The 17,522-nt window shown below is 34.9% G+C and overlaps 1 non-coding gene and 2 pseudogenes across 1 annotated transcript; 2 read left to right on the plus strand and 1 right to left on the minus strand.

Annotated features, from left to right (window-relative positions):
• Nucleotides 1-1,922: 1,922 nt before the first annotated feature.
• Nucleotides 1,923-12,201, plus strand: LOC116660535 (annotated as a pseudogene).
• Nucleotides 7,229-7,709, minus strand: LOC102523880 (annotated as a pseudogene).
• On the plus strand, nt 10,096-10,198 carry LOC116660557. Its single transcript, XR_004316152.1, has one exon. It is a non-coding gene; the product is annotated as a U6 spliceosomal RNA (small nuclear RNA).
• Nucleotides 12,202-17,522: the final 5,321 nt, after the last annotated feature.

A 17,522-nucleotide genomic window follows, 5' to 3' on the forward strand; every position in this document is an offset into this window, starting at 1 on the left:
ACTGTGATTTCTGGGCAAATAAGTGTTAGATAAGCACTTATTCAGTGTCCCTAATTGTCCCCCAGCACTAGGGAAGGAAGAGCCAGACTGAGTCACTGCCAGTCAGCTCTCACAATGATTTGCATAGTAAATACACATAATGGAAGACTTAAATAACTAGTAAACTTTGATTTTCCTTAGCATAGTGAAAAATATTGAATAAAAAAGATAGTGTAAAATTTATTTGTATAAAAACTAACAAGCCTTTTATATAATTGCAAAGCATTTTATTTGGGTAGGCCATCTACTTCTTAGGGCGTCTGGCTGTAGGGCAGGTGGAGACTCAGAGGTTCTGCTGCGTGTATATGAAGATAGTTAGAATCTGGATTCAGTATCAGGCATCAGGACCACTCAGCCAGCGATGTGAGCTGCCCTATGGACGCCTCTCACCCAGGCTCTGTGCTAGTGAAAGATGGTAAGCATCGCTCTCCTTCTGCAGACCACCCTTTCACTGAGGGTGGGGCAGAAGGGAGGGGTTGATGTGAGGATTCTAATGAGTATTTTTTCATATCAGTTTTGTAAAAGTGAACTAAACTAAGCATACAATTTTATACGATAAACCTTTGCTCAAATTCTAAAGCATTGTATAGCTTTCAGGATTGAAGTTTAAATTTTTATAAATTAACTATTAATTAGTTTTTTATAGCTAAAATTCATACATATTAAGATTTGAATTTAGTAAAAGACAGTGATTTGAAAAGCATGGGTTTTGTCATTTTCTAAATTTAAAAAAATTTTTGTTTTATTGAGTTATAGTTAGTTTACAATGTTGTGTCAATTTCCAGTCTAAATTTTTAATATAAATTCCTCCTGGCCTTTTCAGTTTTACAAGAGAAAAATCTGAAGAAAATCTTTAAAAAGAAAATTTGTAACCTGTATTAAGAAACAAGTATCCCAGAATTTCCAAGGCATTCGTCAATGCTCTACTACTTCATGATTAATTTACTCTTTTAAGTTTGTTATGTTTCCTAAAGTTATTATATTTTGACATCTGGCAGTACACAGTGATTGATTAATCTACTTTTAGATTCAAATAAACAAGGAAACCATTTTTTGTTACCAAATGTACATTTCTGACCTTAGCAGAGAATTTACATACTGGTTTTAAACAAATTCACAGTGGTTCATAGAGCTTTGCTTTAAGTAGCATAAACTCCTGATTATAAAAGATAGAGTCAAAGTGTTTCCAGGATCAGGGTAATGATTTTGATGCTCCTGAAAATAGGGACAATGTTTTATTTGTCATTAAAGATCAAACGCCAGCACCTAGACATTACCTAAAAAAAAGTTGATATGAATATTACTTTTGGTAGTTTTTTGTTCATTTTATAGAGATTCTGAGTCAATGTGGTCTTTAGAGAAAGTATATTACAACTCATAAAAATGTGATGAATGACTTGCTGTAACAGCATAATAGTCTTTTGTCTTAATTGCACTTCACTTTATAAAATTATAATAGCACATGGTTCAGAGGTTAATTCTACTTCTCTTTCCTGACCTGCTTCTGATCACGGGCATGCACTGTGAATTCAGGCATTCCTATCAGATTTTCATTTATTTGCAAATGAGCCATGATTGCTGAATTCTCTTTCCTTAGGATCCTCTATAAATCAGAGACCATTCCATTCAGAGAAATGACTTTTTCCTTCTCCCCTCAAACATCAAAGTAAACAAAGTGAATCACATCCTTTCACAGGTGGCTCATATTACATTGTAACAGGTTCAGTATGTTCGGTTACCCTTACTTTCTGAAACCCGTCTATAAGGACTACATTTCCTTATTTTTGCAATACTTCTCTTATTAGCTTTGTTTGCACTGATTTTTGTTCTTAAATAATTTACATTTTAATTAAACTTTTCTCTTTTTAGCTGTGTTTTGGGGTGACATTGCCTTACATGATGAAGATTTAAATATCTTTCAAACTGATAGGACAATTGACCTCACACAGGAACCCTTTGGAAAATTTGGACACACCACAGGTGTGGTTGATTATTTGATTCAGTTTGCATTCATCTACAAGTGTTTAAATGCTCTTTGGAGCATTTTTAATGTCTACTCATCAACTCTTGATTCCCTTGATATAGATAAGCCTATATGAAACAGGTTTTGTTCATAGTTTTAATTTTATTAATGTATATAACAAAGCATTTACCTCATACCAGGCCTGATTTAAGTACTTTGCAAGTGTTAACTCTTTGTTTCCTCATAATGACCCCATGAAGGTAGCTGCTAATATTATTGTGATTTTCAAGTGCAGAGAATTACAAGGTTATGTAGTTTTCTTATTTTCATGTAGCCAGGAGAAGGCTGAGTGAGGACCAAAACTCAATTCTGAGAAAGACCAAATTTCATCCTCTTGAGCATTATATTCAGTTGCCTCCTATTTGGATGCTGAGTTGCAAAATGTAAATTATTCTTAGAGTAATTATGCACAAGCTTATTTAGAAAAACTTATCTATCTTTATAATTTTTATGAAAACCCAGAAGACAATTTCAATTTAACTGTTCAAACATGTTTGAATTATGCTTATATGAGATTTGTAATATTTAAAAAATTATTTGGGTTCTCATTTTAAAATATTTTAATTAAAATTTTAAAAATTAGGTTATTTTGATATAATTTTTTAATTCTGTATTTTATTTTAGAGGAAAATCGCAAGGTTAAAGATGTAAAACTTCTTTTTGTTGTTATAGCTAAAACATTTATTCAATGTCATGCTTTTTGGTTTTATTGAATCTCTCCTCATGTCCAATGCCAATTTTATTTTCTTCTTGTATTCTATGGAAAATAAGATACATCATCACTTTGTGGTATCTGAGCAGACAAGTACACTTTAGACTTAAGACTTTTTATTGTGAATTAACATCTCTTTGCCTAATTTACTTTTTTTTTTACAACTTTTTGTTATAAGTTTCAAAAGCATGGAAACGTTGATAGGATAATGCAAGCAATACCCATGCACCTCTAAGATTCAACAGTTGTTAAGTTTGCTTTGTTTGCTTTGTGTGTGTGTGTGCATGCATACATGCAGAAGGAGGTATAAAATATTTTGAGGTTAATTGTAGACAACATAGCTTTTTTTAACATTTTTTATTGATTTATAATGACAACATAGCTTTTTAATGTTAAATAGGTTAGCATGCAGTTTTTAAGAATAAAGACATTATTGTATATACTTGAAATACAATTATTATGTGTAAGAAATTTAAGATAATAAAACTTGAGAAAATTATTTAAAATAATACATTGCTTAAAAATAATATGCTTTAGCCTTAGTTATAGTGAAAAGTATGAGCTGTGAAAGGCTTTTCTAAAACAGAGACCAAATATAGGAGGAAAGCTGCTTTGCAGTGTAATCACAGACAGTGCATTCCTGTAGGATGTGTTTATCGACAGACTCTTCATCTGCTGTCTCACACTTAACACTGACACAGAGACAATGGATTTGAGATAACAGAGCAATGATACAACTCAACAAAAGCTTAGACTTACCACGTTCCATTTTCAGTCTTTATTAAAACTTGTCAGAGTCAAGATCTATTCAAGTAATTTCTTTAACTCATTTTCCTCTCTTTGGACTGGGGCATTTATTTTCTGTGATTTAGAATATTTTAGTACTATATAATTTTGTCATTTTGAGATGGGATGGAAGGGGGCAGGGCACAGCCATTCAAGGAATGCTACATCAATTACATCAAAATGGTGAAAGATTCAACCCCCAGTAGGCCTTGATGCTCAGGATGATGGGAGATTTAACTTCTAGCAGATCTTGAGCTTCATTATACACCCATTGTAATAGTAACATGGTGAATAACATGCCCCGAGGCACCATGGCAGTCCCAAGGCTAGCCACAAAAGGTCAAAGTGGGGGGAAATGGCCAACTCCCTGGGAATCCCAGCCCCTTCCCCTTAGGCTGGTCCTTCCACTTAGTAGCATATGAAGCCACCAAGCCCATAAAAACCAGCAACATGCACCTCGAGGCCACCCCTCTCTCTCCCTCCCTCTTTGGAGACTGGCCCACACTCTGTCTATGGAGTGTGTACCTACTTTTAACCTGAGCACCCAACCCCCACACTTCATGGCCTTTCTTTTGCCTTTCAGTGTATCTCTCTGAATAAATCTACCTTCATTCAACTGTGGCTCGCTCTTGAATTCTTTTCTGCATGAAGCCAAGGACCCACAGGGTCTCAACCAAGACCTGGAACATGGCCCTCCTCATGCCCACATCTGTTTACCTGCATCAATTTCACTTATAGTTAAACTCTGAAAGCATATTTGGAAGAAAATACCATTATTTTAGATAAACAGCATAAAATAAGATTACACTATCAATCATTAAAAACATATATTCAAAATATATATGTGAATGTTATGAATTTCAAAGTAATTTGCACTGTTCAGTTGGATTCCAAACATTGTGGAAATAGTCTGTATTTTAGCTTTTCCCTACTCTATCTTTTCCCTTCCTTCTTAGTTTGTGCTGAACTATATTTTTTATTTCAAAATGTGTTGTCTCTCCCATAAATATTTATTTGGTTTGTATATTTTTCATTTTAGAATTTTTAGAATATGTGAGAAATAATCACTTACGAATTTTCTTTTTTTTCTATTTCAGTGAACTACCTACACAGAATTTTATCTCAATTGCTATAAAAATTATTCAAAATTACAAAAATATTTAAAACATTATTGCCTTTGATAGCTTTAAAATGTTTTCCCCTAGTCTATAATTACTCTTATCCTTATAATCACCTTAATAGTAACTAAGATATTTCTTTTTCCCTCAGGATTAGCCTCATTCTATAGCTATTTATGTGTGTTTTGAGCCTAATTTGCAATATAATTTTTACACAATGGTCATTTCAAATACATTTTTACCATCCTTTAAAAAAGTTTCTTGTAACTGCTTAGGAATGAATACATTTAAGTATTACCTCATCTTTCTACAATGTTCAATTAAAAAATTTCAGAAATTTTTCTCAAAGGGCACAGCGAAAATGTGACTATGTGATGCACATAATTAAGCAGATTGTTAGTCAGGGAACAAGCACTCTGACTTATTTGCATTCTAAGGATTTAATTGATTTTCCTATGAGGCTTATACAGAACAATTTTTGATATTGTTTTTGTTTTTCATTAGCTTGAATATAGGTAATTAAATTTCAGTCTTAAAGGGGGAAAGGGCATTGGAAGGAAACAGTTCAAAGTGCAGAAGAGTTTGTTGTTTCCATGAATTTCTTGTCCTCTTTCATTGTGTCCACATGCTCATGAACCCCTTGTTCTGATATCATTACTGATCATATTAGTTGTTTGCTCAATGATATGTTTTATTATTTGTCAATCGAAAATTCAAGGAGAAGGCAAAACAGGGGATAAAATTTGAGGTATTTTATTAAAGCCCTGGAATGAGAATTAAAAGAATTGGGTTTTCATCAAATGATCTGCTTTCTAATTATGACTTTGTTCTTAAAATTACAAGAAGACATATTTCCTTATCCCCACTCTTTCCTCTACCTTTTGAGCTATAAAATTCTTTACGTCTTTTAAAATAATTTTTGCAAATTGCATAACATACAGAATGTATTTTGCAGGTGGACATCCTTTTGGAATCTCACCTTGTGACTTTATTCTAATTATATATTATTGGTTTTTATAAATCATAGAAACTAATTTTCAAAATTTATTTGATTATCTTATAAAATATCATATGCTTTTAGAAATCTAAGCTTTGGAGCAAAACTTGCACTATACACTTGCTCTTTTTATTTTCCAGTTTCATTGAAAAATAATTGACATACATCATGCTCTTCTAATGTCTTTATTCCCATTTGCTGACTTGGCATCTGAAAAGTTTTAGTTTGCACTGGGAAAGTAGCTGGAATGCACTCCACAGGGCAGAACAATGTGCTGTCATCCTATACAATACTATGCGATGTCAAGGTCACAGTGAAGAAAAATGTTTCAATTATCAATAGATGACTCAGTTGCCATGATGTTCAAATAAAAGTCAATTGGATTGCTCTCTGGGTCTCTCCTACCCACTTAGTTTTTGTTGCTAAAATTTGTTATTGTAGAATTTTTCCCTCTTCCAATATTTATGGATATTCATAAGACCACATAAAAAGAGATCTCCAGAGAGATCACTGTAGCCTATTCCTATGGCTTATTTAAAAGAAATTTAATTTACAGTGAGTTTAACTTAACCATGTCCTTTATTCTTTTTTTTTGACTGTGTGATTCATGGGTACTTCTATTAGAAAAGAAATTAACCATTCACAGTAGAGACTACAGAAGGAAATTAATCTTGCAATTCTAGGACAGACTTCATAATAAGGGATTCTTAAATTTTAGTAGAATGGGGTGGGGGTGGGAAAGGAGAGAAAGAAAATCATTTAGAACAGTGTTTCCCAAATTTAGCTTGAATATAGGTAATTTGGGAAGGGGGCTTCCATGATAATGTTTAAAATTTTCTGTTTTACTTTTGTTCATAATGTAAACAAATTAATACACACTTGTTCAGGATGCCCTGGACAACCGTCTTACATAACAGTGTTGCCACTTGATCACAGCATCTCCACTTGTACCTCTGATCCTTGTAGCACCAAGTGAGGACCAACATGCTTCACTTCTCATGTGATGTCTCTCAAATTGGGTGCTCAGACCCTTCATGAACTGTTGAATATTTCCTATGACATCTGTGAGTGGTCAAGATTAAAAACGCTAGTTCACAGCAGTGACTCTCAGGGTAGGATGGGGTGGGTGGGGATGGTGACTGGGGAAGCACACGAAGTTCGAGAGAGCACATTCAAAATACCTATTGATTTCATAATACAAACTGTATAAAGTCAAACTCAACAAAATCATTTTCGGGCAGGGACAGAAAACCACCTATAGATTCATCTTAGGTACGGAGTCTAGGATAAACTTGGTTGAGAAACACTGGCAAAGATGCAGATTCCCAGCATATGGAGAATAGTTAGAAAGAAACATGCACCAAAGAGAAGGAACATCTTTTGGATCAGCCAGTAAATCCTAAACCAAAGTTTATGGTCTTTTCAAACCCAAAGGGCCAATGCACAAGAGTCCCAAGACATCCATCAAACTTCTCAGACCTATGGTTTGGGGCAAGCTGGTCCACTTTAAATACTGAGTCAAAAGAAGAATAGGCTGTTTTTGCCCCACCAAAACCCACTCCCTTTTTTTGGTTAACATGTTTCAGAATTTTAATTAAACAGCTGCTGTAGCTGGGTAAAGGCAGCCCCAGATCCATACACCAGCCAAGTGTTGTCATTATCTGCAATGCTGTTCAGCTCTCAAGGGCATATCAGGCTGGGGTCTGCTCTACAATTACTGTAGAGCTCCAATTTGCTTTACCCATGTCAGCAGTTCCCCTCTCTCATGCATATTCATTAATCATTGCATCCACCTATTCACTGTTTACCGATAAAAACCTGAGGTACCATTCTGGCTCCTGTAAGCTGTTGCAAATAGTCTTGAATCTCGTTGGTGTCACCGCTGGCTGTGATATTGACAAATTCCAAAAGCCCTTCTTTGAAGGGCAATTGGCTGAGGAGATCCTGAGTCCTTCTGCAGTAGGGGCAGGTGGGCTTGATGAACATGACCACCTTCCCAGGCTGGCTCTTGCTGTTCACAAATGCTTGGGCCATGCTGACAGGCTGCTGCCTCCCAAGGAGGAAACCTCAATTGTAGGTATTGATCACGTGTCCATTTCCTTTATTCTTTAAGGTGAATTTGGAGATCATGGCATGTCAAAGAAACAAGGGGCCATCTATCAACTTATAAAGAGGATGAGAAGATTTGGCTCCAGTATATCAGTGATTAAAGTTGCAGATACTTGACTTTTTTAAAAAATTGTATTATTTAATTATTTCAATTTGGTGGGGGTGAGGGAGGTAATTAAGTTTATTTATTTTTAGAGGAGGTACTGAGGATTGAACCCAGGACCTCCCATATTCTAAGCACACACTCTACTGCTTGAGCTATACCCTCCCTGCCCTGCAGACACTTGACTTGGTGCATAGTGAATATTACAGCAGTTCAGTTTGCCGTTAAGATGCACAGCATGGAAAGGATATATTCTGAAAGTCCTTTATTCATTTTTATTTTGTTAGTTGCTTTTCAATGTAAGTTTTTTAGAATGTAATTTGGAACATTTGAAATATTTCAACTTATTTTCAGATTCTCCTTTTTAAAAAATTATATTAGGTGTTTACTTTATTGTTGACATTTATTTCCAGTACATTGGTATCACACAGTGATTTTATCAAGCATGGAGCTACATAAATTTTAATCAAATGAAAACATCATGGCTGTTTGTTTTGAAATAAAATCCACTTATTGGCAAACTATTTAATTAGATTAAAAATAGTTGAAAATATTTTTGACCCTTCCAAAGATATATATAAGAAAACATTCAGAGGAATTGCCTTCCGGCTTCATGATTAGTTAATATTTAAAGTATTGAATTTACTAATCACTGTTTGTATATTTTAGAGTTTCTTTTTAAAGTCTTCAGTTCAAAGTTCTAATTCCCTTGCATTGATTATTAATAAAATACTTAAAAATTCCTACTTTCAAGAATTAATTTTCCAAAGCAAAGATGCTTTACTCCAGGATATTAAGAAGATAGAGATGTTAGGGACACATACATAGGGGACATACACTCGATATTTGTTGTCTGAAGTGTATGCAAGTTGTAAGGTATTTGTATCAACAGTCATATATAAATAAGAAAAAATGATCATGCAAATTTAGGAAAAATAAAACAGTAATAATAAAAGTTATGAAATGCAACCAAGAAAAGTTAGTGACTACAGACCTGAACCTGCTCCAGAATGGATTGCATTTTGTGTTGGCCTGTTGACTTTCTGTGCTGAGCTCTAAACAATGCTGTTGGCTGCATGTGAATCCTAAGGAAACTGGTCTCAGAATCTGAGACCATTTCTATCTTATCCTTATTTCATTTACTGTCTCTACAGTGTAATATTCACAATTTTAGGCTGTGCTAGAGAGTATCAATTCTGATTTAAAGAATTAGGGATTTAGCAGGAGTAAGAAGAGTTTTGAACATCAAAGGACTTTAAAAAAATGTCTGTTTTATTCTGGTGGTGAATTTCTTAGTGATCTAATAAGGCAGAATACATAATACAGAATACAAAATACTGGTATTCAGCCAACTGAAAGGAATATAGAATACAATGTTCCCTAAACTTATTTTAAAAAATGAAACACTCATCTCACCCTTTTAATAGTGAAGAATGTATATCAACATCCCAGAACACATTTTGCGAAAGGCTAGCCTGAGAATAAAATCCAGATTCTTTGATATAACATTTAAGGAATGCCATGAGCTTACCACAGCTTCCACCTGCCACTTCTGCTCCCACATGTCTCCACAAATCCCATAATCTAGCCAAGTTACAGTAACAGCAGTTCTCCAAACAATGATGGATACTTTAAAAGATTTTTCATTGTGAAAATTTTCATGCTTTTCTCTCTGTATTTCCAGTTAATTGAAACTCATATTTAAACATTTGAATATTTAAATTTAGCTTCCATTTTTGTTTAGTTTGCTAAGAACATAGGGTGTGCTGTCTACTTTACCCTGCATTACATCAAGGGGTACAAGTGCCTGGACCTACCACTTTAGTGATGCTGTTATGATCAGTGGATTCAGGTGGTGACAGCCAGGTCCCTGCATTGTACAAGTTCTCCTCATTGCAAAGTCATGATTTTCTAATGTTGTTCTTTTCTTTTATTCCTTCTACACTTATTAGCTGAAATTCTTCTATAAAGAGAAATTTTCTCTAATCAGCTATAGATATTTGAATACCTTCTATTATAGTTCATATAGGGAAGTAAAAATAACTGCTTAATTCCTTTGGAGGAAATAGTTCTTGCCCTAGTGACACACATTTTGGTGGTGGGAGAAATATATATTTCACTAGGTGTTGGGAGAATTACAACATCTGGCTTTGTTTCTACCACCTTTTCCCAGAACATTTAACTTAACTTAAAAAGTAATGGCTTTTGTGCTTCCTTCAGAGGCACATATATAAAATTGGAAAGATGCAGATAATTAGCATGGTCCCTGCACAAAGATGACATGCAAATTCCATATTTTTTAATAAATTAGGAGTTTGGGATTTGCAGATACTATTATATATAAAGTAGATAACAGAGTCCTACTGTATAGCACAGGGGACTATATTCAGTACCTTGTAACAGCCTATAATAAAAAGAAAAAGAATATATATGTATAATTGAATCACTATGCGATATACCTGAAACTAACACAACATTGTAAATCAACTAAACTTCAATTTTAAAAGATGGGTTTTAATTTTGGCCCTAAGTGACATTAAGGAAAATTATAGATTATTATTTTTCTATATATTTTTGGATTGTGCCATAATTTTTTAGCTATTACTTATTTAAGCAATGTTTCCTTCTGAATTACTCTAATTTTAGCTTGACAAATTTTGGTTACATTTGAAGTCCCTCCTAGTTCTTTATGTATATTTAGTATTTAAAAGGCCAAATCTAGACTGTCCTTCCTTCCTCTGGTTATCTAGTAGGAGTGGATATAGATCGTCTTACATATTTCTAAATATATAATGTATTCAGATCAATACATCTTTTCTCTTTCCCACCCTTCAATTTTGTAAAACAAATACACCCAAAGTCCCGGCCACTTATTATTTCATTGCCCAAATTCTGTTTGTAACAAATTCATATGTATACTCATATTCTTTTATTAATTTGGGTCTTTTCAAAGTTTTACATTTCACTTGTTTTATCCTGCTAAACTAGCTTTCTCCATTTACTGTCATATCTTCATGTTTGTTTTTGTGACATTTTCGCTGCTTGAAAGTCTTTCCTTTCTCATCAGTGGAATTCTATCACATATTTTATTCTCATCCATTTCTGAGCTTCCCACAGTGGGACTTTGCTCTGTGACAGCTGTAATAGCTCCATTTCACTGTCAGTTCAAATGTCTGCCTTCGCCATTGATGAGGGCAGGGAGCCTTCCTCTGTGTCCCTTGTGACATTCAGCATACTGCTTTATAAGTAGGTGATCAGGAAGGAATTGACAACTTACACGTCAGCTAATGTATATTGTGTGTAATCCTAAGATAAAATAATGTAAGAATTTAAAGGGGGTTTGAAGAACATGTACTTCACGACTTTAGAGATGTGAAAACTGAAGTTAGAACTTGCCCAAAGATACTGAAATCTGTAGTTGCATTCCTGAAATTAGACTTTTTGAGTATTTGTATGTACATTTGTGACTGTTATAGTAATAATGTTGCATTTTGATTTGTTTTGGTGCTCACTTTTCACGTCAGATTTGCCCTGTGTTATATTTTTCAATGATAAGAAGGATTATGCTTTTTATAGGAATTGACCTTTGGCTCACTAATCATTCCTATCATCTCATGATTTCTAAATTTAATTTGAAATTACCATTATTGGCTACAATTTCATGAAACAATTATTTCATCTTTTTGCTATAATAATGCTGTATTTACACCTCATTAAAATTAATTTAAATTATTAAAGGTTTTGAGTGTTGATATTGCACAAAATACTGAGGGCCATCTAGAATAAGATAGATTTTCTCTTTCCTCAGCTGCCGCCAAGGTGCTCGGTTCTTCCGAGGGAGCTAAGGCCGCGTTGGGGTGAGGCCCTCACTTCATCCGGCGACCAGCACCGCGCCCTGCAGCGCCCGCCTGGAGCTCTCCCGCGCCATGGCCCCGGTCTCCGAGCTCGCCTGCATCTGCTGGCCCTCATCCTGCATGATGAAGAGGCGACCGTCACGGAGGACTAGATCAACGCCCTCATTAAAGCAGCCGAGTGAACTTCGAGCCTTTCAGGCCGGGCTTGTTTGCAAAGGCTCTGGCCAACGTCAGCATCGGGAGCCTCATCTACAACGTGGGGGCCGGTGGGCCCGCCCCCGCCGCCGGGGCTGTCCCGGCAGGAGGAGGAGCCGCCGCCGCCGCCGCCGCCCCAGCTGAGGAGAAAAAAGTGGAAGAAAGAAGAGTCCGAGGAGTCTGATGACGACATGAGCTTTGTTCTTTTTGACTAAACCTCTGTAGGAACACATCCAATAAAAAGCTGAGCTCTTAAAAAAAAAAAGAAAGAAAAAAGAATAAGAGATTTTAAGCCACTTAACACTCTATTGGAATTAGTATTCAGTCTTTTTCTTATAAGAGCTGTGGCATATAACGAATCACATTTAACAACACCTAGTGTATCTCTCCACTGAATGTGGAGAAGCGGTAAGATGGTGCCATTGATACGGATGGTGATATTTATCAGTTCTGTTTCTAGCTTTGACCTGGAGGAAAAATGCTTTTACCACTTCCTCTCACTATCGTCAGTTGCACTGAGCTTACCCACTAAGTCAGACAACTTGTAGCTCTTGCCGTTTTTTTTTTTTTTTTTAAGTAAAAGCTAAAATAATCTCCATACTTATGGGAGGAATTATTAAATATAGAATCATTTCTATTATTCAGAGCATTACATTTCCCACCTTATTTTGCTACAATTTTTATTCAATATATATATTGGGTATTTAATTCCATAGCAGGTTTTTGATAGGTGGGAAAATAATAAAATTTTAAAATGCAAAAAGTAGAATTCAGAACTTTTGGCCATTTAGTTCCACTATATTTCCTGTTTTAAGCCACATTATAACTGTACATTATGTTTGTGTATATGTGTATATATATATTCACATGCATATTTCTAGGTGTGTATATATATATATATATCTTTGATCCATCCATAATGAGACATAGGCTTTAACCCTTTATATTGGCAAAAGGTTTTAACTGAGCTATAACTATTTTTAATGACTATATATTATCTTCAGTGGCATTTATTTATTTTACAAGATTATTAATTATAATTAAACAAGATGTGAGACCATTTTACAATAGGAGTTGTTTGACTTTATTCTTTATAAGTCAGAGAGTTATGTAACTGAATCTTCTACCTTCATCTATTATATGCTCATTTTTAACGATTGCCAAACAAATAAACTTGGAGTTAACTTATTTTCTTGATTTCGTGTGCTTTAATTATATTTAATTTTGGTCAGTTTGATTATTCAGATTATGACAATAGTCACTTATTCATCCCTTCCTATTGAATTTTCATTTTGTGCCACTTAAATGCACTAACTTTAGGGACAATAAAGTTGAATGTGAGTTGTTTTTTCTCTGCAAGGGGGTTATAGTTAGGCAGAGGAAATGTGCTAGCCAGCGTTCTTGTTCTCAAACAACAGGGACAGCTAACTTAAGCAGAAAAAAATAGACTTTTGGAAGGAATTTATAGAATTACACTAATAGAAAAAGTGGAGAGCCAGGCTAAAGGAGGAATCTCAGCAAGAACCTATTGAACCCCTCACCACAAGCATTTCCACCGCTTCTTTGGATGCTTGCCACTAGTTACTGGAGTCTTAGCTGTGTCCTACACTTAGGAACTCCTTTCTTTCTTTCTTTCCTTCTTTCTTTCTTTCCTTCTATCTTTCCTTCTTTCTTTCTTTCTCTTTCTCTCTCTTTCTTTCTCTCTTTCTTTCTCTCTTTCTTTCTTTCTTTCTTTCTCTCTCTCTTTCTCTCTCTCTTTCTTTCTCTCTCTCTTTCTTTCTTTCCTTTCTCTCCTTTTCTTTCTTTTGGAGGCAAAGCTTACAAGCTGATTTTATTGCTTTAGACACATTGAACAACAGAAGATCCCATCAGCACAGGAATATTAGGATGCCAGAGTGTGTTCCAATCATTTGCAATAGGAAATCACTCTGCAGTGTGAAGATACACCAAACCTTGAGTCAAGGAGTTCTGTTCTTTCAATAAATACTTACTTACTGAATTTTTTGGACTTTTTATTTTTTAAATTCTTTCCCAGTTTTACTTAGATACAATTGACATATAACATTGTACTGTTTTAGGTGTATAACATGATGATTTGAGATTTGTATATATTGTGAAATGATCACCACAATAAGCTTAGTTAGCATCCATCACCATATGTGGTTACACATTTTTATTTTCTTTGATGAGAACTTATAAGATCTGCTCTCTTAGCAACTTTCAAATGTGTGATATGGTATTGTTAACTTACACATTACATCCTCAGAAATTACTTATTGTATAACTAGAAGTCTGTACCTTTTGACCACCTTTGCCCATGTCACCCACCCCTAGCCCTTGCCTCTGGCAACAAGTAATCTGTTCTGTGTATCTAAGGAGCTGTGTTACGTGCCAGGCTATCCTCTAGGAGCTAGAGTTATAGCAGTGAGCAAAACAGGTAATTTTTCTGCATACAAAAAGCCTATATTCTGGGGGGGGGCAACCCCCCCCACAGAAATATTGAAATATAAAATGTATTAATAGACAATAAAGTCTAGGGCAAAAAGGAAGATCATGTAAGTGGGATGGAAGGGCATTTGCACAAAACTTGAAAGCAGGAACAAGCCATCTGGATATCTGAGAAACGGAGTTCCTACCAGAGGAAGTAGGCAGTATCTGAGGCAAGAGTATGTCTGCGTGTTCAGAGCACAGCAAGGAAACTTCTTGGCTGGGATGATAATAAGAGATGAGAGCTATATGGTGAGATAAATTTGTATGTGAGGATTGTGTAAGATCTGAATAGTTATTCTATAGATACTTTAGATTTTCCTCTGAGCAAAATAGCCTGTATCAGTCTGCTTTGGTGATTTATGCTGTGGTAACAAACAACTCCCAAATCTTAGTGGCTCGAGCAGCAAACACTCCTTACTCTTACTGCATATCTGTCACTTGTTGGCTGTAGCTCACTCCACAGTCATCACTCTGGTATCCAATCTGATGGAGTAGCCTCTATCTGAAACATTGCAGTTGTAGCAGACAGAAGAGAGACAATATGCCCAACCATATTTGCTCTTACAGATTCCCTCCAGAAATGACACAGTTTGTGCTCACACTGCATTGTCCAGGGCAAGTCACATGACCAAACCTAGTAGGGAAGGGAGATATAATTGTCTCCTAGAGAGTGGTGATGAATATTTTTGAACAAAGACACAGTTTACCACACACTCATCAGAGAATATTGAGCACAGAAGTGGCATCACCTGACTTTACAATTTAGAAATTATCTCTGTGCTGAGAAAAGACTGCTGTGGGGAGGGCAGCTTTATGCTTATAGGCAACTTTCTTTATGTTTACAGGCTTTGATCCACCAATCCGAGGCCAAAGTAGGGAATGACAGGTTATGGATTACTCAATTACTCTCTGTGGCTTAGGGAGAAGTGAGGCTTCTCTAAAGATGGTGAAAGTTTTTCTTGAGAGGGCAGATTGATCTTATAATGGCCAAGCTTTCAAAGCAATACTCAAATTAGAAACAAAAAATCAAAAGCCATATACACGAAAACAGCATCAAACTGGATGACATTAGAAAGAAACCAAGATAATACCTAGACATGCTTAAGCCATGTTTTTCTAAGTTGTGTGTACTGCCCTGTCACTCCAGATGTAATTGTATGTACGTGTATTTAGTTTTGTAGTCATTTGAGCATCTAGAATTTGTCTGTCCCTAGACCTGAAGTATATCAGAACTCAAACCACCACATTTTTCTTTTTTCACAGGACCATTGTAAAAGTCAGTGTGAGATGTATTTTTGCTTTCCATTATGAAACCCCGTCATTGGAAATTGCTATGGGTAAAATGCTAATGAAAGATGTTTTAGGTTAAATGAACCACCCATATTGCTTGACTATCTCCTGAATTTTACAAAGTACTTTCTTTTTTGCATATAAGCATCAAGAATGACTCAGTGTGGGTCATTCAGTTGCCATATAATCAGGTATTTCAGTTTTATTACTATTGCTTTATGGTAGGAAATATTTCCAATTAAATCTCTCCAAAGTTTGCAAATGTGGGGTTTTGCTGCATCTAATACTTTACTATTTCAGTATGTAATCAGTAACCATGTATGTATACATTAAAATGTGCTATTAAAAAATCTACCTGGGAGCAAAAGTATAATCCCCTATTTTTCCCTACCAGTTACCTCAGTTTTCTTTCTATTATTGATTTATTAAGTTTAATTAACCATTATAATAGATTCATAAATAATAAATCAAATTACTTTTTCAAATTGGCATGGTATAGGTTAAAATGCTTAGGCATTTAAAGCCTAAGGAAATAACTGGAATGACAAATATTTGTATTTGTGAACAATTTGCAGGACTACCCAAATGTGCTTGCTCTGAAAAATGAAATCAGTGAAATTCACTTTAATCATTTGGGCAATTCATTTTGGGCAATTTTCTCTTCCAACTTAGTGCATTAGAAGAGGTGTTTGGTGGCTAATGCCATGATGATTCCCATCTATTCAGGGACCAGTTATTTACTGCCCTCTATTGCTGTCTACAGGGGTGGCTTTTAGATAAGCTATTTTAAGGTAAACCCTAATTATTGAAGTTTTAGGCCTAATTTTATTTATAATTGTGATTGTAATTACTATATTATTATACCATTTAAAACTTATTTTAGAGTGAGTGTCCCCATGTGTCCACCCTTGACATGTGTGCACACTCTTGTGCACTGACACATGTGCACACATGCACACAGACACAAAATGAGTAAATGGAACTTCTGTACTGTGCATAGAAAGACATCACTGAGTAAATATAAGTATCAATAAGTGGAGGAAAATTTGCAGGAAGACACTCTGGATGTTTCACATTCTGACAGCCCAAGAGATTCTTGCAGAAGGTGAAATGGACTGTCACACTATCACATTTGCCTGATGATTTGACACAGTCTCATAAGTCTCATAATTCTACCAGTTGTTGATTTTTCTCCACCAACCATTAACCCTAGTTAATTCACCTTTTGAAACTAACTTTCCTTGCTTGACTTCTTTAAAAAGTTTTCTTTAAGGAAATTCTTCCATGAGCAGGAAAAGTAATTCCACTTTTAATTAAGTTAACAACACCTTTTACAAATTTGATTCTGGTTTTCTCAAAGAGGAAAAATAAAGTTTGTGCTTATATTTAATACTGAAATAATGGATTACTGCCAGGTAACCATACTGACAAATAGTTACCTAAATTATTTACATGGGTTGTGAGAATAAAAACTATATTAGAAATAAATGTTAGTTGATGTCTTGAGTTTAACCATATGTATAGTAGACATTAATTATCGTAAGTATATTATTTTCTGATTTATATTCTGAATACTCCTAAAAATGATTTAAGGCACATCTTCTAATATACAATTAATACAAAAGTACTTCAATTGATCATTCAGAGATTCTTATTGTACATAAATTTACCAGGATTACTAGAAATCAGCTCTATTTATTCATGAAAAACTGTTCTGCCTCTGAATGTGTTGGACTTTATAGTTCATCAGAATTATTTATTAAAGTTTCACCCTATTGTAATTCACTTGGCATCTTCTTGTCCTCC

Source organism: Camelus ferus, chromosome 29 (assembly GCF_009834535.1).
Source record: "Camelus ferus isolate YT-003-E chromosome 29, BCGSAC_Cfer_1.0, whole genome shotgun sequence".
NCBI lineage: Eukaryota > Metazoa > Chordata > Mammalia > Artiodactyla > Camelidae > Camelus > Camelus ferus.